A 26,197-nucleotide genomic window follows, 5' to 3' on the forward strand; every position below is an offset into this window, starting at 1 on the left:
GCTAAAGTCATCTCAAATATCTTTGGCTCTTTAGCAATAGGCTTTAGGGTCATTGGCTGATGCCCTGATGCTTGCGAGCTAATAGATTTAGGCTCAACAAACACTCTTTCTCCTTGAATCATGAAATTATCCTCCAATTGGATCGCATTGGTGGTGACTGCTTCCCAAGTGGTGATACCTCTGATGACTAGACCATTGTAGATATCCTCATGTCGTAATCCCCTAATGAATCTATCGAGCAATTGGTTATTGTTGAAGCGCTCATTTGGATTACAACGAGAATTCAAATGCTTCAAGCGACTTATAAAGTCTCTCACCGACTCTCCTTCCTCTCGTTGGGCTTTCTGGAGGTGAGAGGCTACACCCCAAAGCACTCCCTCTCGTATCTATTCTTTTAAAAACAGTCTCCTAAGAGTAGGGTAAATCGTTTTTTCTTCCACCCTTAGGGTTCTATACCAATCCCCAGCCTTTCCACTTAAGGTTAGGCTTAAAGCATTGCTCTTATGTAGGTCATTGTGTTCTCCCAGAGAATCTCATATTTGTTCAAACACTTCGATATGCTTTCTCACATCCCTGTCACCACTAAATTTTTGTGTGAGCTTGGCTATTTGTACTGCCTTACTTCTAGGCTCTCTATCAGGCGTGTTACGCATATTCTCAGCAATAGATCGACCAATAGCTTGAGCAAATGTTGCCAAGTCACCTAAGTGAGCAGGCACCACGGGTGAAGGCGCGCCAGAGACTACATGTGGAGTAGGTATTGGCATTGGGCTTGGCGCATAGGAAGCCCTTGGGTTCCACGTTGGGTACGATGTTGTACCATGTGGTGGTCCATAGTTCACATGAGTGGCCTTAGGCATAGCAGACGTCGGATGTGACATGCTAATGCTAGCCGGTATAGTCCCTTGGAAATAAGAACTTGTGTATTGTGGTTGTGGAGCATAGGTAGTTGAAACAATGGGAGGGGTAGGGATTACATGAGTACGTGGACCCATAGGTGCATACGATTGGTACACACTTGTAGGTACTATTGCAGGCATTGAGCTTCCATGTAGCGGTGCTTTACTAACAAACGAGGTCCATGGTGTGTTTCTTGGCATGCCCATCATTGGGGTAGGCATGGTATCCGTGGTGTCATCCAGGGAAAGATGAGCTAGACTTGGAAAAGTGAAGGTATCACTTGTGGGCTCAGAGTGCATTGAGACCCCTGGCGAAACAACATATGGGGGATCGATGGGACTCACTGGGGGAGTCTCCATTTGTGATAGAGTGGGTTGTTTCCCTTTGCCCGTGTCTAAAAATCGCATAGGACCCGTCGAAGGTATGTTCATTCCTGGATTTTGCCTCTCGGATTGGATAATCCTATGGATGACATTGCAGATCATGTGTTGTTGTTCCTCTAGACTAGTGGCACTAGATGTGGATTGTACAACTTCTAACCAACCCACATGGTATGTGTAGCCCATGTATAGGTCGGTTAAAGTCTCCGTGTGTAGGTCATATTCCCAATTTTCATTGAGAAATACCCCGTCCAAACTTGGTGTACTAGAGGGTTGCCGTGAGGTGGATGCAAGGTTGCTTCCCGTGTTTTGACTTTTAGTCACCGCTACCTTAGAGGCGACTTTGGAAGGTGGTAGCTCGGTAGGGCCCTCATTAAATGAGGTAGGTAGAATGTCCATGTGGACACTCTGAGGGAGTGTGGGGTCTACAGGAGATGTGAATGGTGATTCTACTTCCCCACCCCCTTCGTTTACTTCACTAGCCGTAGGTTCAGAGCGCATAGCTCTACTAAAAGTTTCCATCAAACGGCTAAAAACACTAGTTCCAGGTTGTTGGGCCCAGCTAGGTACGGTTTCATTTGTTCCCCCGGGGCTTTCTGTAAGATGCTCTTCCATAATATCGTAGTCAGAGGAAGAGTCGCTAGCCGCTATATTTGGGTCCTGGGTTGCACTACCTTGGGTCCCCGCCGAGGGCGTAGACCCTAGCGTGGAAGGATAGTGAGTACCCCGTAAATCGAAGCACTAGCTAGTTGTTCGGACTCTAGCACACGACCAGAGCGTAGATGCATGTGCTTTGGGCGCCCTATAAGTGTCGGCAAGTACCCTCAAAGGTTACTTGCTTTGTTTTGTGGGTGTTTTGCACCTCGTTTTCTACTTGATTTTTTCTTGTTTTTGATGTTTTTTGAGGTTCGAAAAACGGATTGGGACGTGTGATAGCTCGAAACGAGCGTATCGCTTAAGAGATCTAGGCGCACTTTACAGAACACTGTTTGACTATCGAAAGCTCCCAAAGTCCCTAAAACAGTCAATTTCTCCTAGTTTCTACTTGGGCACATGGCTTAAAATAGAAAGTTGAAGGGTGACTTGTGGAGGGAAAGGTGAAGGCTTTGCCCCACATGCTTTCTCCTTTCACTTGAGGACTAGCCTCTATATAGTGAATAGCATTTATCTTATATCATAAGACCAAGACCGAGCCCAAGCCCAAGCCCAAGCTCAAGCTCAAGCTCAAGCTCATCAAATGATCCCGATCCCGATCTATCTTTTTGGGACAAACTTACAACTAATTTTTGGGTGGAAATAAATATTCCCCTCACAAGAGAGCCTTGCGCATGAAACCTCACCCAAATTTTATTTTTATTTTTTTTTAAAATTTTAACAATTGCTTTTTTTTTTCTGTTTTTTTTGAAGATAATGTTGACGAAAACGTGCCGATCTGTGGTCCGTGAGACTGCTGCGCACTGAGCTGAACTAAGTGCGGATAACAGGATCGTGCAAACCAGATCTGAGCCGTTCCGACTGTGCAGAATACAAATTGAACTAGATGTACCGAAAACGAACTGAATTGCCTGTGCTGAACCGAACTGTAAGCAGAAATCGAAATGTGCAAACTTGTTGTGAGCTCAAACAGAACTGTGTGAGCTGCAGCAGAACTGTAATAGACTGTGCAAATAAACAGACCTTTCGTACACTAACCCACAACACAAAACTCTTGCAAATCTACACCAGATCTGCACACAGTCACGAGGCTTCTCTTTCTTCCTTTCTACTTAAGCTTAGTGACTCCACGGGGCAGCACAGAGTGCTTCCCGGAGCTTGGTGCAAGGCAACTCCCCGACAGCGGCGCCAAAAATGTGCGCGTCTGCCGCACGTGTCGGAGCTAGGGACTTGCCGAGCACCGTGTGCGAGCCACGAAGGCTGCAAGCACACAACTAGCAGGCCTAGCAAGCTCACAGAGAACAGGGGTGTGTCACTCACCTCCCTGCGCTTGTCACCGTGAAGGATTCCTCGCCGCGAAGAAGAGGGAGCCCCCGTCGTAGTGCGCTAAACCGCCTCGCCGCCGCAATGCTCGATCACACACTCTCTCTCCCTCTCTCCCTCAAGCGCGCGCGCTCGCGCGCACGCACACACACACACACACACACACACACACCTGTGAGCACACAATGGAGATGGGGATGGAGATAGGGCAAGAGCACTTCTTCTATTGCACACCCAGAGAATGGGTCAATTTTAGGTTTAGGTGACTTTTATATGAGCTCGCCCCATTCACATTTGGGCGCCCATGCTTAGCCAACTAACCCTTTGTGTTCCAGTTAGAGTGCGCCTCTCATCGGCGATCACTCTACCCTTTTCCTATTGGACCGACAAGCCCGGTGCCTGACTCTACTAAATAAATAATACGGCGTCCGTCGTAGGCGATAGGGTGTTCGTGAGCCACGAGGGTTAACAAGGCATCACTTGACCATTGTGTTCGAAGAGCTGCGCAGTCACAGGCTACTTGTCAATCCTAAGAAAAGTGAATTCTTCCTGGAAGAGATCCACTTTCTTGGCCACATAGTCTCAAAGGATGGTGTCAGAATGGATCCCACAAAGGTTAAAGCTATCAAAACATGGCCAAACTCGAAGACTGTGCACGATGTTAGAAGCTTCTTGGGATTGTGTTCCTACTATAGAAGGTTTATCAGGAATTTTGCAGAGATAGCATCACCTCGTCACGCATTGCAAAAGAAAGAGGTCACTTTCAGAGGGACCCAAAAAGAGATTTCAGCTTTTAGTCTCTTAAAGGAAAAGTTGACTCTAGATCCAGTAATTGTTTTGCCAGATCTCTGGAAGTCGTTTGTGGTCTAGTGTGACGCATGTGGCAGTAGCATCGGAGCAGTGCTAATGCAAGATGGACGGGTAGTAGCTTATGAAAGCCGAATTTTGTAAGGGCCAGAGAAGACTATGCAAGTCTATGAGAAAGAGCTCTTGGCCGTGATTCATGTGCTTTCTAGTTGGAAGCACTACCTCTTAGGTGTTGATTTTGTTGTCCAAACAGATCATTAGACCTTGCGATACTTCTTGACGCAGTCAAAGTTATCCGAAAAGCATATGCGATGGGCAAACATTCTTTCAATGTTCCACTTCCAGATTATGCTCGTGGAAGGCAAGAAGAATGTTGTGGCTGATGCGTTATCAAGGAAGCCACAAATTTCAGCTGTGGCAATTCCTTATCATTATGAGCTAGATGACATGAAGGAATAGTATGCTACTGATGAAGATTTTGCAAGGATCTTTGAACAGTTGCAAGAGGGGAAACATCATGAGCACTACCTCCTCAGAGACGGTTTTACGATGATGCATGGCAGACTTTGTGTCACTAGGCCATTGCGAAATAAGAGTCATGGAAGAGAGTCATGTCCCACCATATGCAGGGGATAGTGGTATTGATGCGACAATTAAAGCGGTAGAGATATTCTTCTATTGGCCTACCTTGAGGAGAGATGTGGATGCCTTTGTGCGAGCATGCGCGATTTGCTAAAAGGTCAAGTTTGACAGGCAAAAGGTATCGGGGCTGTTACAACCACTGCCGATTTTGGATAATCCATGGGAAAGCATTGCTATGGACTTTATCTTTGATCTTCCAAGAACGCCAATAGGGAATGATGGTATATGGACCATTATCTGCAGGTAAGCAAACATGCCCATTTTATCCCTGACAAGAAGAAGATAAAATCTGCTCAGATGGCATGCTTGTTCATGCAATGTGTTTAAGTACCACGGTATGCCACAATCGATTGTCAGTGATCGTGATCCTCGCATGACCAATTTGTTATGGAGAGGATCGTTTGAGAACATGGGTAGTCAGAAGAGTCTAATCCTACTGTCTTAGATCTGTTGAAATGCTATGTGTCAGATAATAAAGGCAAGTGGGAACAGTATTTGCCTATGCTTGAGTATGCGTACAATAATACGGTGCATTCGTCGACTGGCAAGGCATCTTTTGAGATTGTTGAAGGTGGCAAAAAGTTCCTCCCATTTTGCATATACAAAGGACAAGATCTTTGAGGTAGATCGATATGTTGAGAACATGGATGAAATGTATAAGAAAATTAAAGTTGCCTTGGAGAAGACTCAGGCAAAGCAGAAAAATGCTGTCGATCGTCATCGTCGTGAATTGCTATTATCACCTGGTGATTGGGTACTGTTAAGGTTCGAAAAGGCAAGGTTAAAGAAGATGAAGGGCAAGGAACGGCTGTTTCCTAAGCTCAGCATGCGTCACTATGGGCCTTTTGAAGTGCTTGACAAGATCAACGATGTGGCTTATAGGCTGAAATTGCTTGATGCGTGGAAGATTCATAATGCGTTTCACGTGAGTCTTCTAAGACCCTTCCCGGGTGATGTGCCAGAAGATATGCTAGATGAGGATCAACCAGAAGTTGAGGAACTTGATGAGATCCTGGTACTTGAGCAAGTTTTGGCACATAAGGACAGAAAAGTTAAAGGACAGGTTGTAAGACGCTACTTGGTGAAGTTCAAAAACTATCCGCCTATGGATGCAAAGTGGATGGAAGAGCATGAACTGTCAGAGTCACCAAATGTATTGTAGCTTTACCTTGAAGCCTTTGGGTTACAACCTACTTATGTCCCAACCCAACGTATGCAAAGGAGGAGTAATGATAGAGTTACCACATCAAATGTACATATGAATTCAGTGCAATAGATCGAAATGACAAAAGTATGAAGGTCTCGTTAAGTTGTTTGTATCTATGTGTTACGACCTTTCTTGCGGATACATGTGATGATAAAAGAGTGCTGATAACACAAGATCATCAGTGGTGTCTATTTATGGTACGCAATTGAGGACATTTGCAATTTCAAGAGGGGGGTATGTCACGAGGACGTAGCAACTGCTAACCTTAGTTGTTGGTTTCTTTCCAATGATTTTTGTTTTATTTTTGAGACCCTCGTTTTGAAGTTGCAAATGGTCGGACATTGTATGGCCAATGTGAACGGAAGTTTTACCCTCAAACGGGAAGTTGGTCGGCATTGGAATTCATATAGTAAGAGGATGTCTAGGCTCAGTTCAAGATCATGTAGGGCCCCCCGTCGTACTTAGCAAGTTGGTGGATATTAGGAAGTGAACTCAATAAAGGCATAAAGTCAAGGTGAGATCACCAACAGAAAGTATCTGACAGTTGGGCCACATTGCACTTTTGGATGCGGTCCCAATGAGGATAGATGGTCAGATGATCAATGGGAGCCCAATGAAAGCATCTCCTAAAAATTAGGGAACTGCTATTTTGGGCCATGAAATGTGTTCGCATCATTACCTTCGAAATGACAAGGGGAACATTTTACAACTCTACCGCGAAGTCAACTGGGTAACCAGTTGGGAGATTTTTAGGCGGCAACCCCGAAAGGGGAAAATGCTTGTAAACGCGCCAAGTGGCACATTTCTTTGCACTTTCCTCATGCATGAAGAAGTGGCGCTGAATTTGTAGCTGGGAGGCCTCATTTTGCAAGAACTGTCACATGTTAAGAGCTATGGAGTGCTTCCTTTCCTCTCTATGTACAGTGTGGTGCTAGGAGTGATTATCTGTACACTACACACTGCCCTCTCTCTCCCCTACGTGCAGTTATGTGATGCCCCATAAGAGGGCTCTTCATTTGACCGATGTATAGCTGTGTGGTTTCATGCTTTTGTGCTGAGGCAAGAGCCTCCTTGAGCAGGAACAGGGGTAGCTAATTGCTACTCCAAAGCAGGCACCGGTGAGGGTCATAACCTCACCGTATAGGTGCAATTTCAGCCTGTGTATGCGCTGTATTTTGACTGTTTTTCAGCCATACGGAGGCCAGAACCATTGGGAACAGTGCCCCACCAACAGAGGATAGTTCGGGGACTGTTTAGGGCTGAAAACAGGGCAAAAAACGTGCTGAATTTACTGTTTTTGGGCAGGAATCAGAGGGTTTATGCCAGTGGAAGTGAGTTCCAGCAGGGGAATTGGTTTTGTGCAAGTTTTGGGGCTGTTATATTGCCGAAATTTGGCCAAAACAGGTGGTATCTAGCTGGATACAGGTGAAGAATTCCCAAGACTCTACTTTGTAATTTACCCTCTCAAAGTATAAAGAAATCCCGGAAGAGGTGTCAATTTTGGGGCCTACTGTCGGCGTTTACTCGGAACATTCTAGCTTTCGAGCTATGTGTGTGTGCTTAAGTGTTAATTACCGTCGCAAGTTTCCTTTGCACGTTCTTTCTGTGTGTGTCTAAAGTAAAGAATTTCAGGTGAAAGCCAAAGCTTACCGCCCCACGGGCCGGTTTCAACCTTGGGTCTATCCAATTGGCATGTCAGTTCTATGCCAAGCCACCCTTGGTCACTTGTATGAACAACTTGTTATCAACATGGAGAGCCTTTCCCAAATCTCTCTCTCTCTCTCTCTCTCATTCTCGAATGTCCTCTCTTTCTACCTCAGTGATCTCTCTTCTCCACAAGTGTGCCTTGTTCTTGTGCTTGGCATTGCAAGTGTTCTAGAGCAGAGTCGAGGTGTCCACCGGATCACGAGCCAGTTTTTGTCTTCATTGCATCTTCCGCTGCCACCTTTGACATGGTATCAGAGCCCTAGGTGTCATGACCACCTCGAATGCTTGGACTTGGCTGATCCGATACTATTTTGGACTCGATTGAGAGAGAAGAAGCTTGCTGTTTTTCCCCAGTTTTCTCCAAGTTTGGGGCAGATTTCGGTATGTGGAGGCTATGGACCCTCGTCTACGACTTCCACTTCTTTACCCTTGTTTACCCCGCCTTCTCTTCACTGAGGGGAATCCGATGGAGGCTTCGGGATGTGTAGCACTTCTGGATTGCTTTGGTTTTCCCAAATGGAGTCATGTTGCCGTGCCTTCCCGCAAGGGGAGCAAGCATGCGGTTCTTGGATCCAGAGGGATAGCTATTCATTTTGAGCTTCTACTTCGGAGAGAAGTGTTTGGACAACAATAGGATCTTCAACACTTCTGGAGGACGTTTCTATGGCTGTGTCTCCTTGGAGGAGTTGGATTGGCAGATTTGCTGGGCCTTTTGCAAACGCATGTCTTTCTTGGAATTGTCGAGGGAGCTATATATCTGATGGGCAACAAATTGATGATTCAATTGCACCTTTGTACCAGATCGTGGATTATGGATGACAGAGGGGGATCTCTTTCCTTCTTGAAGGAGTGGATGCTCTTTGATTTTCTCTTGTCGATCTAAGGATGGAAGTTCCAGTTTCGGCTTCAGGTGACTCTTCCGGCATTTCAGGTGCATGTTGGAGTTGGCTTTGGTAAAGGGGGATACTTTTATCTCCAGATTCACTTCTTGTTTGATCATCCGACTTTCTTGGATGAGGTTTAGAGGTGGAGCATGTGGTGCCAAACCCTTAGCCGACAATGACAATAGTTGGAGGAGGTTTTGTTGGAGTATGGACTTCTCCTATCTCCATGTTCTCTCCTTTCCCGATGGTAGATGGCCCTATAGATTTGGTCCTTTCTTTGCCCTCTTGTGAGTTTGTCAGCACCAGTTATGGGACAGGTTTGAAACCTTTTATGGGTGGTTTTCTTGATGATCCACAACAGATTTGTTGAGATCCTTTCGATGACAGGTTTGCACGTAGTGTCGACAGTTGGTGGGGACATCTAGTTCCTACCTTGGAGTCAACAACATTTGGATGCTTCTTCCTCCATACATCCCTTTGGAGAGCTCCAATCTTGGGGGTAGACCTTGGGGTACAGATCTAGCCACACTGGTTAGTATAGCAGGTTCTTTCCTCACGGTTTTTTGCCCAGCTTTCTTGCATGTTATATATCAGCCCCAACGTTCTTCATGGGCTTGGTCCCCAACCGGTTTCTTTACTCTTCCTTTGAGTATTGGTGTCATGTTGTGTATTGGATATCGATTTCACAGTTCAGTTGTGGGTATATTCTCTTCAGCACAAGTGGAAACGACAGTTCTGATGAAGATTTTAAGAAAGCAAGTTACAACAGTGGGAGTATATGTGCTCTTCCGAGTCCGTATGTAGTTTGGCATATTATATTGGATTCTACCTATAGGTTTGATCTTGGCAGGTGCAGAGGGGTGGCGGACATTTGGTTTGATCTTAAGGAGTTTGCTTGAGTAGTTAGGTCTTGTTGGACCCCGACGGTTTCTTTGATAAAGATGATCCTTAAGTGATGACCTTTTAGGTCTTCTTATTCTTAGCAGTCCGAGTTTATCGATGGTGTGATTCTCTTTGAGCCTCGAGTTCTTTGAGGTCCAGGTTTTGCTATTTAGTTACAGAGGAAGCACTTTTACTCTAGGTTGTCTCAGATTTCTTTCTGGTGGTACTCATTCTCTTTTTCCAGGATTCAACGGTAGGGGGGACTTCCTATCTTGGGTGGAGTTCTTGGCTTTAGCTCTAGAGCTTTTAGTGTGAGCGTTTCCTCTGTTCCGACGTGGGGTTGAGTCAGTTGTTACCTCAGAGCGTACTTTTGAGGATACTTCTCGTTCAAAGGGGGCTTCCATGTTATTATCTTCAGTCGACTTCCAGTGCTCCATTCAACGGGGTACCATGCAAGATGTCTTCTAGTCCTTGGTTTCCTTGCCCATTTCTAGTGGCTTTGGATGGTGTGCTTCATTTCACAGTGCAGTTAGTATCTTACCGGATGTTCTTTTTTAGCCATTTCTGTGATTGCTTCGTCTTTTGGATTTGTGGTGTGATGGTTGCTCTTCTTGGTTTATTCGAGCAGTATTTCCTATGCCTTGTCAGCCTTGGAGAGTGTACCATTCGGGACACACCTACTTCCCTTATCCTTAGATTGGCATGTCATTTCGTAGAGGTCGATTGTGGTCCTTCTCAAACTAGGAACCAATGACAGTTAGCTCGAGCATTCTTCATAGTGGGGAGACAATCTTCTTGCTCCTGCTAGATTTGGATCTAGGTTCCATAGGTATATCATTTTTTTCTATAGGATTCATCTACTTCGGGGGATTTAGTTACAGAGGCAAAGATTGTTGGAGAGTTATGATAGTTATCCATGGTTTGGGTATTCTCCCTTAAGAGAGGGGATGTGGAGCCAGCTTGGGAGTTAGTTTGCGCAGACTACTTCCTTATAGGTCTCGTGGTTTTATGTGCAACGGATAGGATTGAGAGTCTATCTAGTGGCTTTCTATAGCACCTTGTTCTTCTCTTGCAGAGCTTGGGTGCAAGGTCTCTTGATCTTGTTGTTAGCTGCGGTCTCAATATTGATGTGTGTTCCTTTTTGCCGGATGTTTGTTCCCAATTCACTTTGAGAGTGAGCTGATATAGCCTCGGGATGTGTTCCTAGACAAATGAAGATTAGTACTAGTTTTCACTCTCAATTCCAATGAAGTTCCTTCAGATACAGTTTGCAATTCATCATTGTATATGGTGGTTGGTGCAGTTCTTTGGTTCTTTGTCATCGGACGATTGATTTCTCAGTAGCTTTGGTTGTTCCATTCTTTGGACTTCCCGAAGGAGCTTGGAGATTCTGGCACGTGGTATATGACTGGAGGTGCAGGTTTTTGACTCTTTTCTTGAGGGTGGAGCACTTTAGAGTTGGGAAATGATCTGGATAACAGTAGTTTATGCCTTTACCCTCAGTTTTGATGCATTCTCTTGAAGCGGTCAGCAGCAGTACCTTTTGCAAATGTTGGTTGTGCGACTTGTGAGTTGGTTGAGTTGAGGAGATTCTTGATAGAGCTGGATTTAGTTTCAGCGGACAACATTTTACTTCCCGGACGTCTTTTGGGGGTAGTGGTTGGATGGTATGATGGCCACATATTATTCGACCTCGGTGTTCTGTAGCACATTTCCTCGTCCATGAAACCCTCTTTTTGCAGTTGCAAATTGCTCACACCAGCTTCTTGGTCCGTCTTCTTGTTAGGAGTTGAGAGGGGGTGTTAGAGTTTAGGCATCTCTCTGGATTGGTCTAGTCAGTCCCTGTTTCTTCCATGGACTGGTGTTAGGGATTGAGGACTGTTTTGTGGCTGTGCTGCCCAGCTAGTGTGAGGTAGGTTTCTCATGTCGGGTTGTCTCTAGCCATGTTTAGCCTTGCGTTTTGGCCATGGTCTTCTGTCATCTGTCACATTTTTCCCCTCGAGCCCTATGGGCCTTCGGTGCTCCTTTCCATCGTCTCCCTATCTTTCCCCCCATTTACTAGGGTCGTGGGGCTGGAGGTGTGGGTCAGGCAACCAGCTTGTTGGCCTACATATGGAGGCGGGGGGGGGGGGGGGGGGGGTTAAGGGTTGTCACCTCATCAGTCATACAACAGTAGAGCCCATAGGAGGGGGTGCCCTTAGGGGGCAGCCCTTGGGGGTAGATCTGGAGCTGGCTTGCAGTCACTGTAGGTTAACCTAGCGTTTTTGGCCAGCTACCTAGGAAGACTCCCTTAATGGACTTCATATCAAGCTTTGTTCTCAAGTCATTGCGTACATGAACAAAAGCTTCACAGCCAAATACTCTCAAATGATCATAAGAGGTAGGTTTGCTAGACCAAACCTCTTCTCGATTGTCATTTTTCAGCGTACTATGAGGAGAGTGATTGCAAATATGAACTGCAGTTTTCAATGCCTCACCCAAAAACTCTTGGGAAAGATTAGCGGTAGACAACATGCAATGCACTCTCTCGCACAAAGTACGATTATACCTCTCAGCCACACCATTAGAAGACGGATTATAAGGGGTTGTCAACTCCCTTTTAATCCCATTTTCATCACAAAAACGTTGAAATTTAGTAGATACATACTCTCCTCCATTATCAGATCTGAGACATTTAAGTTTAGTACTCTTTTGCGTAGTGACAAAAGCATGAAACTTCTTAAAAGCATTAAAAGTCTCGCTCTTACTTTTCAACAAATGCAACCATCCTTTCCTAGTACAGTAATCAATGAATGTAACAAAATACAATACACCACCAAAAGACTTAAGATGCATAGTGCATACATCGGAGTTAATAAGATCAAGAGGATTAGCTTTGCGAGAGACACCAGAGTAATAAGAAGAGTTCTTTTGCTTTCCATAAAGACAATCGTCACAAAAATCCAAGTTTTTGCCTTTTACATCGACCCTCTTCAAAGAGGAAAGCACATCAATACCCTTTTGGCTCATATGGCCAAGTCTCTTATGCCACAATTCCGTGTGTGAAGCAACTTCAGCAACAACAAGAAACTTGCCAAGCAAAGCTTTGCATTGAAGATAGTACAAAGTACCTCTTTTAGACCCTTTTGCAACAAGCATAGAGTCCTTAAGCAACTTCCATGAACCGCCAACAAAGATGGTAGTAAAACCATGTGCATCTAACTGGCCAACTGATAGCAAACTTTTCTTAATGCCTGGTACAAACTTGATATCATTCAATAAAAGCTCTTGACCATTGTTAAGAGCCAAGCGCATGGTACCCATTCCCTCAATATTGCAAGCAAAATTATCACCAAGGTACACCTTGCTATAATTGCCTGCAGCATATGTAGCAAAACACTCCAAAGATGGAGTCACATGGAAAGAAGCACCATAATCTACTATCCAAGACTGGGATAGGCCATCAATTAGCACTAAGCAACGCATCAATGACATCTTTCTTTGAGATAAGCATGTTTTTTGCATTAGCTATCACCAAATGTGAGGGGCATGAAGCCGCAACCAAGATTTCCTCAACGTTTGACAACTCTTCAATGACCACACTAGAGGATACATTTGCATTTTCAGCATCCTTGGAGGAATCACTTGTTGATTTTTCCCCTTTCTTCTTATCTTTCTTCTTCTTCTCTTGCGCTTCCTTCTTCCTATCTTGCTCTTTCTTGAAATACCTGCAATCTGGTTTCTTGTGACCCTTTCTGCCACATTGATAGCAAGTGACATCTTTATCCTTTGTCTTGCTCTTACTTCTATTTTGAGTCCTGTTGCCCTTATCACGCTTTTGATTTCTACCTCTTGCAGTGTAGGCAGAATTGCCACCTTCCCCACTATACTTGCGTCTAATCTCTTCATAGACCCTCTCACAGCGTCATACGTGAGGCTGGGATTGTTACTCAAGGAGACAACCAATGTCTCCCAAGTATCTGGCAATGTCATAAGCAAGAAAATAGCTTTCAGCTTATCATGGAATTGCTGAAGCCCACTGTCCTGCAATTGACTCAACACACCTGTAAAAGCACTCAAATGCTCAGAAGCTGACTTCGAGTCATCAAGCTACATATTCACCAACTTTCGTATCAAATGCACCTGGTTCACATGCGTGGTGTTTTCATAATTAGACTTTAGCTTTTGCCACATTGCATAAGCTGAGTCAAAACGCTCGATGTCCGTCAAAATGTCATCATTGATAGCCATTTTGATGTAGGCCATAGCCTTCTTATTTAACCTGGTCCACTCTTCGTCAGATAAACCTGGCGGCTTATTCTGTTCCAATGCATCTTCACAATCCTTTAAGAAAAGGATACCTCGCACGCGTTCTTGCCAAAGATCGAAGCCTTGACCATCAAACCGTTTGATTTCCATCAAACTTTTAGTGTTAGATGCGGAAGAGGAAGAAGCTTGAACCACAAGTGTGTATACAAGAGAGATGCAATAGGCTAAAAATTTCAGCAAATAGTAGTAACCACAAGACTTTGCATCCAAAGAGCCACAGTTTCTTTACATGAAACAGCCCAAATATAAAATTTCAGCTGAAATGTGCAATTTCAAGCACCTGTACTCAACTTTTCACTCAATTTGTCGCGACAAACATCAATACATGTGATCCCACAACTTTGGTACACCTGCGTATTACTGTTTTGACCTGTAATAAGCTGTAAATCACTTGTTTTGACCTAAAAGCAATCTGTTTTGGGCTGTTTTGGGCTGTTTTCGTGACCTTTTCAACCCCGAAAGCAAAGGGCTTCGCGATGGAAGCGAAAATCGTCGCGGAAAAGCAAGATTTACTTGTTGTCCAGTAGACTGCGCAGGGCTGTTTTGAAACCCTAGGGCTTTGATACCAGTTGAAAGCGCGAAGTAGAGTGTACCGGTAGGTGCACATCGTGATGTAGTGCAGGATTGGGGCAAGAAGCAGGAGGCACAGTGCAACAGAGCGTTAGGGATCGAAGCAGGGAGAGAGAGAGAGCTCGTACGATTTGGGGAAAACTCACTTTGTGAGTTTGTGGGTTTTCCCACTTTTATTATAAGTGACTTTAAAAAATGTGTCCATGTTCAGGTTCAATGTGAACCTGGACAAAGTATAAAAATGTACAATAAGAGGTCATTTAGGGCCTTTAACCCAACAAGTTTGGGCCGAGTGGAGCCAGGCGTGAGTGCAAGAAGCCTGTAGCGTTGCAGATCGGAAGGAAGGAGAGAGAGAGAGAGAGAGAGAGAGAGAGAGAGAGAGAGAGAGAGCTTGTACGATTTTGGGGAAACCTACTTATGGTTTTGTGGCCTTCCCACTTTTATTATAAGCGACTTTAAAAAATGTGTCCAGGTTCAACGCGAACCTGGACAAAGTATAAAATGTACAATAAAAGGGGGTCATTTAGGGCCTTTAACCCAACAACCTCCCACTTAAAGGCATAAATGACGCCTTTAAGCTAACCAACTCCCACCAGCTGTATGCAATGCTCATGTTGAGCCTTAGCAAGACTCTTGGTGAGCACATCTGCAGGGTTATCTTGTGTATTGATCTTAGTCAAGGTGACTAGTATAACCGGCCCGTACAACGTAGAGGGCGGTACTATTTCAATTACCTGTTAACTTTACACAGAGCACTGAGAAGGGAAGAGAACACAGTTGCGTCCAGCGACTAGAATGTCACTGCGCACACGAGACCGACACCGTGTAGGCCCCAAAGACTGGCGCCCCTTTCGGTATTTCTTTATTCATATTAAGGTAGACGATCCGACCACTTAGCACAAGCTTTCACAAAGCTGTCCAAACCTGGCGAGGGCTGAAAACGCAGGTTTTCGACCCGATTTCGACAGCATAACGGCGCAAAAACCCCTGTAGGTCAAAAACACCTGTCTAGGATGGATTCCCTCGATATCTGGAAGCTTTCTGGTGAGCTGTCACAGAAATTCAGCGGGCTGTAATTCTCTGTTTTTCATTGGCGGGAGCCCAAAAGCCTGTACACGCATCCCAAGGCTCTCACGAGGCTCCCCCGATGTTCCCTTGCAGTTTAGGTGCGAAACCCTAAACCTGCAGAAAAACACAGCAGGCTGTAATTCCTTGTTTCGGATCGTTTTTAGCGGAGCGAACACGCCTACGTGTGTCCCAAGGGCTCCCGCACGCAATGGGACAGTTCCCCTGTGAATTGGACGAGTTTTCACGCGAGAAAACTCTCCAAACTCTCAATCTTTCGTGATGGAACTGTGCGTACCTGTGGGGGATTAGCAATTAGCTAATCCGGTTCGTGTTCAGAAGGCTCTTGCCTTGGCAAACGCGCATAAACCCCCAGAACTGTACATAGGTCAAATGAGAAGCCCACTAGTGGGGCATAACATACTGTACGTAGGGGAGAAAGAGAGCAGTATGTAGCGTGCGGGGCATCACTCCCGTCACCATACTGTGCATAGAGGGCAAGGTAAGCATTCCATAGCTTCTGTACCTGCTACAATCCACCTCAGGCTGAAAATGGCGTCCCCTTTGTTGATATGCAGCTCGTTTTTGCCTCGCAGAGTGGCAGAATCGCTCACAGGCTGACACGTCGCCCAGTTTCCGAGTTTGGGCTTTCTGGCCCGGGCAATCCCTGTCTGACCGACCTAGATCCCCGATGTGAGAAACCCATTTGGCTGCAGCCGTTTCACACTGGCCATGCAATGTCCACTTGCACCTTTTCAAGGGTTTTGGGACAAACAAGTAAAAATAAAATAAATATATCTAATACTTATTTACGGAAGGCAACAGGAAAAATACACCTCCTGGTGACAGACTAGACCATCCTTCAATACCTGACGTATGAAGTGGTACCGCACATCTATGTGTTTGATACGTGCATAAAACATGGCATTTTTGGCTAAATAGATAGCACTCTGGCTATCACATCTCAACACTGGAGTTTTAGGAGGCATGCCAAGTTCTTTTGCAAGTCTGCCCAACCAAATACTTTGTTTGAAGCCTCTGTGGCTGATATGTATTCAGCCTTAGTAGTACTCAGTGCCACAATTTTCTGCAACCTAGAACACCAAAAGGCTGCACCACCAACAATAGCAAATACATATCCACTGGTAGATTTCTCGGTATCCATGTCACCTGCCATGTTTGCATCGCAATATCCCTGCAACTCTAAGTCACTTTCTCCATAACAAATACACTTTGATTGTGTACCTTGCAAATATCTCAGAATGCATTTGACAGCTTCCCAATGCGCTTTGCCAAGATTCGACATGTATCGACTAACAACTCTAGTGCATAAGCAATGTCGAGACGAGTGGCAACCATAGCATATGTAAGAGAACCACAAGCTGATGCATGAGGGATTCTCTTCATTGCTTTCAATGCCACCTCATTCTTTGGGCAATCTGCTTTGCTAAGCTTAGTGTATGGAGGTAAAGGTACTCCAAGAGGCTTAGCATCACTCATATTAAATCTGTCAAGTACTTTTGCAATGTACTTTTCTTGGGATAAAAACAACAATTTCAGCTTTCTCTCTCTTTTAATACACATGCCCAAAATATGCTCTGCATCACCCAAATCCTTCATAGCAAATGCTGAATTTAGCTTACGCTTTGAAGCATCGAGACTAGTCTTATGTTTCCCGTTAAGCAGCATGTCATCAACATAGAGAACAAGTATGATGGGACTACCATCTTCATCCCTTTTCGTATACAAACAATGGTCTGCATGGGTGCGTTTAAAGCCTTGAGACAACATAAAAGTGTCAAACTTCTTATACCATTGTCGTGATGATTGTCTCAAACCATACTAAGCCATTTTCAGTTTGCATACTAGTCCCTCGCGTATAGGAACTACAAAATCCTCAGGTTGTTTCATGTATATGTCCTCCTCAATATCACCATGCAAAACGTTGTCTTTACATCCATTTGATTCCATTCCAAATCAAGCACCGCAACGAGAAAAAGGACACGTAACGTTGTAAGCTTTACAACAGGGAAAAATATTTCTTGAAAATCAATTCCTTCTTTCTGTGCATATCCTTTTGCAACCAATCTTGCCTTGTACTTGGGATTTTCATCCACACTCTTAATCTTGTACACCCATTTGTCAGGAAGAGCCTTTCTCCCTTTAGGCAATGGAACAAAATCCCAAGTATCATTTGCATACAAGGATTTCATTTCCTCTTGCATTGCAAGCTCCCACTTACTAGACTCACATGACTTAGTCTCTTTATAAGTAAGAGGTTCACCCTCATCTGACAACATTACATGATGCAAAGAGGGATTAAATCTCTGCGGTTGCCTTCTCAAACGAGTTGACCTGCGTAACCAATGATCTACATTCTCAGGCAATGGTTCTACACTATGAGGCAACTCATTTTCAGCTTTATCATGCTGCTGAAAATCATTTTCAGCCAATTCAGGTGGCTGTCTATCCTCATTAGGAGCATCAATATCATGTCCTACCTCTTTTGCTCAAGGTTAACCGATTGATTATCAATTATAGCTTGCGGTAATGCATCATGAGGCTCTTTTTCAGCATCAATGGGTGACACTAGAGGCTGAAATTTGAGTGTTTTCTTGTCAAAATCAGATTTTGTAGCATTCTTAAGCAATTTTGCATCATTGAACACTACACCTCGGTTGCGAATTACCTTTCTAAATTGTGGTAATCACACTCTATAGCCCATTTCACTTTCTTCCCCATAACCTAGGAAGACTCCTTTAATGGACTTTATATCAAGCTTTGTTCTCAAATCATTGCGTACATGAACAAAAGCTTCGCAGCCAAATACTCTCAAATGATCATAAGAGACAGGGTTTGCCAGACCAAACCTCCTCTGGAATGTCATTTTTTAGCGTACTATTAGGAGAGCGATTGTAATTATGAAGTGCAATTTTTAATGCCTCTCCCCAAAACTCTTGGAAAAGATTAGTAGTGGACAACATGCAACGCACTCTCTCACATAAAGTACGGTTATACCTCTTAGCCACACCATTAGAAGACGGATTATAAGGGGCTGTCAACTCCCTTTTGATCCCATTTTCATCACAAAAATGCTGAAATTCAGCAGAAACATATTCTCCTTCATTGTCCGATCTAAGACATTTAAACTTAGCACTCTTTTGAGTAGTGACAAAAGCATGAAACTTCTTAAAAGCATTAAAAGTCTCACTCTTACTTTTCAACAATTGCACCCATCCTTTCCTAGTATAGTCATCAATAAATGCAACAAAAGACAATGCATCACCAAAAGACTTAACAGGCATAGTGCATATATCGGAGTGAATAAGATCAAGAGGATTAGCTTTGCGAGAGACACCAGAGTAATAAGAAGATTTCTTTTGCTTTCCATAAAGACGATCGTTACAAAAATCCAAGTTTTTGCCTTTTACATCAACCCTCTTCAAAGAGGAAAGCACATCAATACCCCTTTGGCTCATATGGCCAAGTCTCTTATGCCACAATTCCGTATGTGAAGCAACTTCAGCAACAACAAGAAACTTGCCAGGCAAAGCTTTGCATCGAAGATAGTACGAAGTACCTCTTTTAGACCCTTTTGCAACAAGCATAGAGTCCTTAAGCAACTTCCATGAACCGCCAACAAAGATGATAGTAAAACCATGTGCATCTAACTGGCCAATTGATAGCAAACTTTTCTTAATGCCTAGTACAAACCTGACATCATTCAATAAAAGCTCTTGACCATTGTTAAGAGCCAAGCGCATGGTACCCATTCCCTCAATATTGCAAGCAAAATTATCACCAAGGTACACCTTGCTATAATTGCCTGCAGCATATGTAGCAAAACACTCCAAAGATGGAGTCACATGGAAAGAAGCACCATAATCTACTATCCAAGACTGGGATAGGCCATCAATTAGCACCAAGCAACGCATCAATGACATCTTTCTTTGAGATAAGCATGTTTTTTGCATTAGCTATCACCAAATGTGAGGGGCATGAAGCCGCAACCAAGATTTCCTCAACGTTTGACAACTCTTCAATGACCACACTAGAGGATACATTTGCATTTTCAGCATCCTTGGAGGAATCACTTGTTGATTTTTCCCCTTTCTTCTTATCTTTCTTCTTCTTCTCTTGCGCTTCCTTCTTCCTATCTTGCTCTTTCTTGAAATACCTGCAATCGGGTTTCTTGTGACCCTTTCTGCCACATTGATAGCAAGTGACATACTTATCCTTTGTCTTGCTCTTACTTCTATTTTGAGTCCTGTTGCCCTTATCACGCTCTTGATTTCTACCTCTTGCATTGTAGGCAGAACTGCCACCTTCTTCACTAAACTTGCGTCTAATCTCTTCATTGAGAATAGACCCTCTCACACCGTCATACGTGAAGCTGGGATTGTTACTCAAGGAGACAACCAATGCCTCCCAAGTATTTGGCAATGTCATAATCAAGAAAATAGCTTTCAGCTTATCATCAAATTGCTGAAGCCCACTTTCTTGCAATTGACTCAACACACCTGTAAAAGAACTCAAATGCTTAGAAGTTAACTTCGAGTCATCAAGCTTCATATTCACCAACTTTCGCATCAAATGCACCTGGTTCATAGGTGTGGTGTCCTCATAATTGGACTTTAGCTTTTGCCATATAGCATAAGCAGTGTCCAAACGTTTGATGTCCGTCAAAATGTCATCATTGATAGCCATTTTGATGTAGGCTATGGCCTTCTTATTCAACCTGGCCCACTCTAAGTCAGACAAACTTTGTGGCTTATTCTCTTCCAATGCATCTTCATAATCCTTTAAGAAAAGGATACCTTGCATGCGTTCTTGCTAAAGGTCAAAACCTTGACCGTCAAACCGTTTGATTTTTATCAAACGTTTAGTGTCAGATGCGGAAGAGGTAGCAGCCATCTTAACTCAACCACAAGTGTGTGTACAAGATAGATGCAATAGGCTGTACTCAGCTTTTCACTCAAATCCTCGCACAAAACATCAATACTCAGCTTTAAATCACCTGTACTCAGCTTTTCACTCAAATCCTCGCACAAAACATCAATACACATGATCCTATAAATTTGGTACACCTGCTTGCTGTTATAACCTGTAATAACCTATATTTCACCTGTTTTGACCTAAAAACAACATGTTTTGGGTTGTTTTGGCAGTTTCGGTGACCTTCTTGACCCTGGAAGTAAGAAGCTTCGCTATGGAAGTGAAAATCGTCGCGGGAAAGCAATGTAGCTTGTTGTCCAGCAGCCTACGCAGGTCCTGTTTCGGACCCTAGGGCTCTGATACCAGTTGAAAGCGCGAAGGAGAGGCTAGTGGGAGATATGCGAGGTAAAAAAGTGCAGGTTTGGGCCGGGTGGAGCCAGGCATGAATGCAAGAAGCCTGTAGCCCCCGGTAGATCGAAAGCACAGAGAGAGAGAGAGAGAGAGAGAGAGAGAGAGAGAGAGAGAGAGAGAGAGAGTACGATTTTGGGGAAACCTACTTAAGTGGTTTTGTTGCCTTCCCACTTTTATTATAAGTGACTTTAAAAAATGTGTCCAGGCTCAATGTGAACCTGGACAAAGTATTAAAAGTACAAAAAAGGTGGTCATTTAGGGCCTTTAACCCAGAGAGAGAGAGAGAGAGAGAGAGAGAGAGAGAGAGAGAGAGAGACACTTGTGTAAATGTGAGTAGAGGGTCCATGTCTTTTTGCTGTATTCATTGGGAATTCTGGAACAGCCTGTTCTAGTCAAGGAGACGAGGGTGACATAGGGGGCTTAATATTGATGAAGCTTCTTCGTTGTACTTGGGCTTCCGTAAAACTCCAAGGGAGAGGGCAAGCGCAGTGACAAGGTGGGAGATCGACAACCCTTGGGTCTGTGGAATTTTTTTTCTCTGATACCATTGTAAAGATTACTGCTGCTAGTTTTAGATTAAGTAGTTAAACTTCATTGTTAAGTTTAAACTGAGACTCCAAAGAATAGAACACTGCTGAATTGACTGATTGAAACTGAATCACAATGGGTTCCTTATGTAGGAGATGGAGTCATGTATGAAAAGATATGTCCCGTGATAGGAAAAAAACACATCCTTAGATGCAATGATCATGGCTATAGGCGAAAACAACTGCAACCACTCGGGTAGAAGTTGCGACCAATCTGCGATGAAACGTAGCCGATTGTTGAAGGAATGTGGCTGTTGATGAAGAGGCATGTCCTTCTGGCGAAGAGTCTCAGCCAGTTGAGAGAAGGGGTCCTCCTTACTAGTCACTCTTCCCATCTGCAAGGATGAAGGTAATTTAGTGAGTCACAAATGGTGACATAGCTCGCGTCACGTATCAAAAAACGAGGAGGCTAAATCTTTCATACTGTGTTGTGAGAGACATGCTTGACCAAGATAGTGAATTTTGGTTACTCTTCTTAGCATTGAGATGAAGCTCATGCTTCCTTGGCTGTTGGACGGCTTCCTCTATTTAAGAGAAGGCCAAGTTGTTGGCAAAGAACACTCTTATAATGTGTCGATGTGATCCGAAGATGTGATTCATCATTTGATTGAATGTTGCAAGTGCAATAAGTGGAAGGGCATTGCCAAGAATTTGTACGACATGCTGTCTTAGGCGCATCATTTGATGATACCCATTTTTCAGTTCTGTGCAGCTAAGCCTGCAGAGACACCTCGGGGCTCTCTCTCTCTCTCTCTCTCTCTCTCTCTCTCTCTCTCTCCTCGTGTGTGTGTGTGTGTGTGTGCGCTAATAAAAAGAGGAAAATGGTATAACCTTTCTATCACCCAAGTGTGGTAGATTGGTTATGCCATTTCCCTCTTGAATAACAGGTCTTTAGTTCAACACTCGTCGTCGGCTAGATCTTTAAGGTCTTTTGAGATAATTTCCTACGACGTTAAAACTCTCTTCTTCTCGGGTGTGTGTGGGTGGGTGTGTTTGTGTGTGCTAATAAAAAGAGGAAAATTTTATAACCTTTCTATCACCCAAGTGTGGTAGATTGATTATGCCATTTCCCTCTTGAATAACAGGTCTTTAGTTCAACTCTCCTTGTCTGCTAGATCCTTAAGGTCTCTTGGGATAGTTTCCTACCACGTTAAAACTCTCTTCTTCTCGGGTGTGTGTGTGGGTGGGTGTGTTTGTGTGTGCTAATAAAAAGAGGAAAATGGTATAACCTTTCTATCACCCAAGTAAGGTACATTGGTTATGCCATTTCCCTTTTGAATAACAAGTCTTTAGTTCAACTCTCCTCGTCGACTAGATCTTTAAGGTCTCTTAGGATAGTTTCCTACGACGTTAAAACTCTCTTCTTCTCGGGTGTGTGTGTGTGTGTGCGCGCTAATAAAAAGAGGAAAATGGTATAACCTTTTTACCACCAAGTGTGGAAGATTGGTTATGCCATTTCCCTCTTGAATAACAGGTCTTTAGTTCAACTCTCCTCGTCGGCTAGATCTTTAAGGTCTCTTGGGATAGTTTCCTACGACGTTAAAACTCTCTTCTTCTTCTCTCTCTCTCAACTATTTTAATGATGTCAATCATGTGGGTTCAACATGGTTCATAGTTAGATTTATGTGTTTTCTGCATCTTGTATAATAATCTTATTCATATGTCTTGCAGGTGGCAGGTGCAGTTGACTGCCACGAGTTGTAAACTACAATTGGGTGTTTTGTATCATGGCGGTGAAGCATTATGAAGAGAAGCATCATGACTTCTGAAGTTAGAATTATTTACACAGGGAGTATAGTGCGTAGGCACGGCAGTAGAGTTTATATATGTATAGCCAGACATACACGACGACTGTTTAGATTGCGGACATACATGATGTGTGTGTTCCTTATGCTTCTAAAACTTTAGAATGCAGGTTCGTGAAAAAGTCGAGTATTTTTTTGGCTTTCTCAATAGCCACTCTGCTAGACTTCAAGATTATGGAGTTATTTTGAGTCCAAATTCAAGAGTTTCTGTTTTTGATATGTGCTGGTCATACTGCTGTGCTGTTTGTCTAGCTAAGCTAGTCCATGATGTAAGCGGTGTTTCTGTTTCGAGTTCAAATTCAAGTCTGATCATAGAAAAGTTTAGTGTCACATCCTAAAAAAGGGATACTGATGAAGGTTTATTGGTATCAAAACAACCCTCATACATTTTGATTTTTTTATCATTTTTATTGTACTTATATATGTAAAGCTTTCAAATCATTATTGACTATTAGTCTGTTAATGGGTCCCTTCATTCTTTTTCGTTTTGGAATGCCAAGGTGAGTCTTCACCTTGTTTTAAAAGTATGTTCAAGGTTCTGCTTCTTATTCGAGATCCTCACACGGTTAAGGCTTTGTCTCTTTGATTAACTTGATCCTCTGCGGAATTCCTTATGTATTGTTCTGTTGCCTTCTTCTAATTCGATCAATTTTGAGGTGTGCTTCATTCTCCTTCTTCACCCTTGCTAGTGCTATCTTCCTTGTTTTCCTCAGATGCATGAAGCTTTTTTGGAGTATCATTGGTCTGGCGGGGGGGGGGGGGGGGGGGGGGGGGGGGGGGGGGGGGGTTGTTTCCACCTATAGGATATGTCCATATCACATGGGTTCAATAGGACGGCATTTTTAGTGTCACATCTTGTCTCATTTTTTACCACAGAGCGATATCATTTAAGGAACTTTGAAATAGATTTTTTGATTGAATAGAAAAAGGGTGTGTTATAATCTTACACACAAGGTATTTTTATAATATATCTTTTGAACGCACATGATATAGTAGTTTTACGTAGAGTGAACCCCCCAAAATTGGTCTCTTCGCTTCACTACTTAGTCTTTGCAAGATTGTCATTCCTTGTTGCACATTTGACATCTAAATGTTGCATGATTTCGACACCGATGTGGTTGGTATTTAAAGGATTAAAATCTTCTTTGCTAGTGAAACTACTCTTGCTCCAGCATATATTGTCGATCTAATTAAAAATGTTGGCGTATGCATATATTCAAACCAATAAACAGGACATCTTTACTCAAATAATATGCACTTTAGTGTCCTTAAATGTTTTAATCACATATTTAGGTAATAAGTTGCCATAGTCACTATGGAATTTTTTTTGAGTATAGCATTGTGCATGTCTCGTTGATTTGCAGGGTTTTTTATGTAAAGAACCGTTTGTTAGACAAGAAATTTTTGTAGAGTGGAAATTGCATAGAGTAACAGTACACACAACATTTGGTTTAAAGAAATTGTTATACCCTTGCATCGAAAAAAAATTTACTTGGAAAGAGGTGGTTGGAAATGGAAAAATTGTAATTGATAGGACTCTCTAATCCTTCCATTTTGAAATATGTCAAGGTCCATGACATTGTGGATATGAAAGTTGATATGGAGAACGTAGAGTAAGAAACCTTATAGCTCATTGTTTTACTAGAGTTGGTTGCAAGAAGTGCACACAATAAGATTGCAAGTGAAGTAGAGTGGAGGAATGATTGAAATAGTAGAAGACATCATGAAATAGGAGGGTTTATACATAGGTGCTCTTGAGAAAATTTACATGTAGTAGTCTCCTCTATAAGAGAACCTTATGATAATGACTATGACAATGAGAATTGCAATAACAAAAATCACGATAATGACGATGGCCACCACTCAACACAGGCTTTGGATAGAGTCTCCTCTTTTGACTATAGGGTGTGAGATCTCGTGTATGATACATACTTATGAAGTGCACAATTGTAGCACTTACCCTTGATGAGGAAAGTAGAAAGGAACTAGAGGCAGTTACATTTCTTGACATCAACATTATTAGATTCTTCAAAAAGAAAATCAAAGTGCCATTGAAGGAGAATTTTGTATGACACACAAAGTTTAAAACAAAGGAGCTCAAACACATGGTTGTTTAGGAGTATGAAGAGTCTGGAGAGACGTCATCTTCTAAGGAGTAAGACATAGTTGCAAGCTACAAAAGTTTGAGAGAATTTTGCTCTAGTGTTATATATAATTCCCTAAATACCTCTGCCCCCCCCCCCCCCCCCCCCCCCCCCCCCCCCCCCCCCCCTTGTTGGGGGAAAATGATAGGAGAAGTGGAGGTTTTGGAGATGGATCAGAGGCAACAAGGATGCAAGGCGAAGGCGATGAGAGATGGAGGAGGTGAGTGCGAGGTGACGGATCTTTATGGCATCTTCTAGCTAATATATTTTATTTAAGAAAGAGCCACTAGTAGAGACAATAGAGAGGACTCAAGATATTTGAAAATCCTTTGGTAAGTAGAGACAATAGAGAGGACTCAAGATGTCATAAAATCTAATATCTAGCTTACCCAAATGATTTTCTCATATTAAACTGATCATTTAATGTGGGAGAATAAACGGGAACAAGAGTTAGAATAGAGACATGTGCTTCTAGACCAAAAGGAGAGAGAGGGTTGCATCTCAATACGGGTCCAAAAGGAGATGGTCTACCAAAGAGCATTGTGCAATAAGTGCTTCTAAACTTATCTCAGCATGGGACCAAGAGGAGAGATGGTTACATCTCAATACGAGTCCAAAAGGAGGTAGTCTATCAAAGAGCAATGTGCATCTAGTGGAGCTTAAAAGACCTTAGGGTTAGCTTCATTAAAGACCTCCAATAGTTAGTGTTAAAGTCCTTTGACCTTAGGCAAGCTAGGGCTGAGCTTGAGGTGGGAACCCGACCTAAGCTTGAGGTGCTTGTCGTGCTTGCTGACTAAGGTGCTTGAGGTGCTTGTCGTGCTTGATGACTAAGGTGCTTAGGGTGCTTGTCGTGCTTGATGACTAAGGTGCTTGAGGTCCTTGTCGTGCTTGATGACTAAGGTGCTTGAGGTGCTTGTCATGCTTGATGAGGAAGGTGCTTGAGAAGCTTTCTATGCATGGGAGGTAAGGTGCTTGAGTCAAAAAGA

General features: G+C 43.3%; 1 protein-coding gene across 1 annotated transcript in view; it reads left to right on the forward strand.

Annotated features, from left to right (window-relative positions):
• LOC147417429 (ylmG homolog protein 1-1, chloroplastic-like) overlaps positions 1 to 23,284 on the forward strand; it is a 46,737-nt gene extending 23,453 nt beyond the window's left edge. Inside the window, exon 2 of the mRNA XM_086507401.1 lies at positions 22,934 to 23,284. The gene's annotated coding sequence lies outside the window, so the exon portion shown is untranslated. The remainder of the gene's footprint in view (positions 1 to 22,933) is intronic.
• Positions 23,285 to 26,197: the final 2,913 nt, after the last annotated feature.

Source organism: Adiantum capillus-veneris, chromosome 30 (genome assembly GCF_014529385.1).
Source record: "Adiantum capillus-veneris isolate H3 chromosome 30, ASM1452938v2, whole genome shotgun sequence".
In the NCBI taxonomy this organism is placed as follows: domain Eukaryota; kingdom Viridiplantae; phylum Streptophyta; class Polypodiopsida; order Polypodiales; family Pteridaceae; genus Adiantum; species Adiantum capillus-veneris.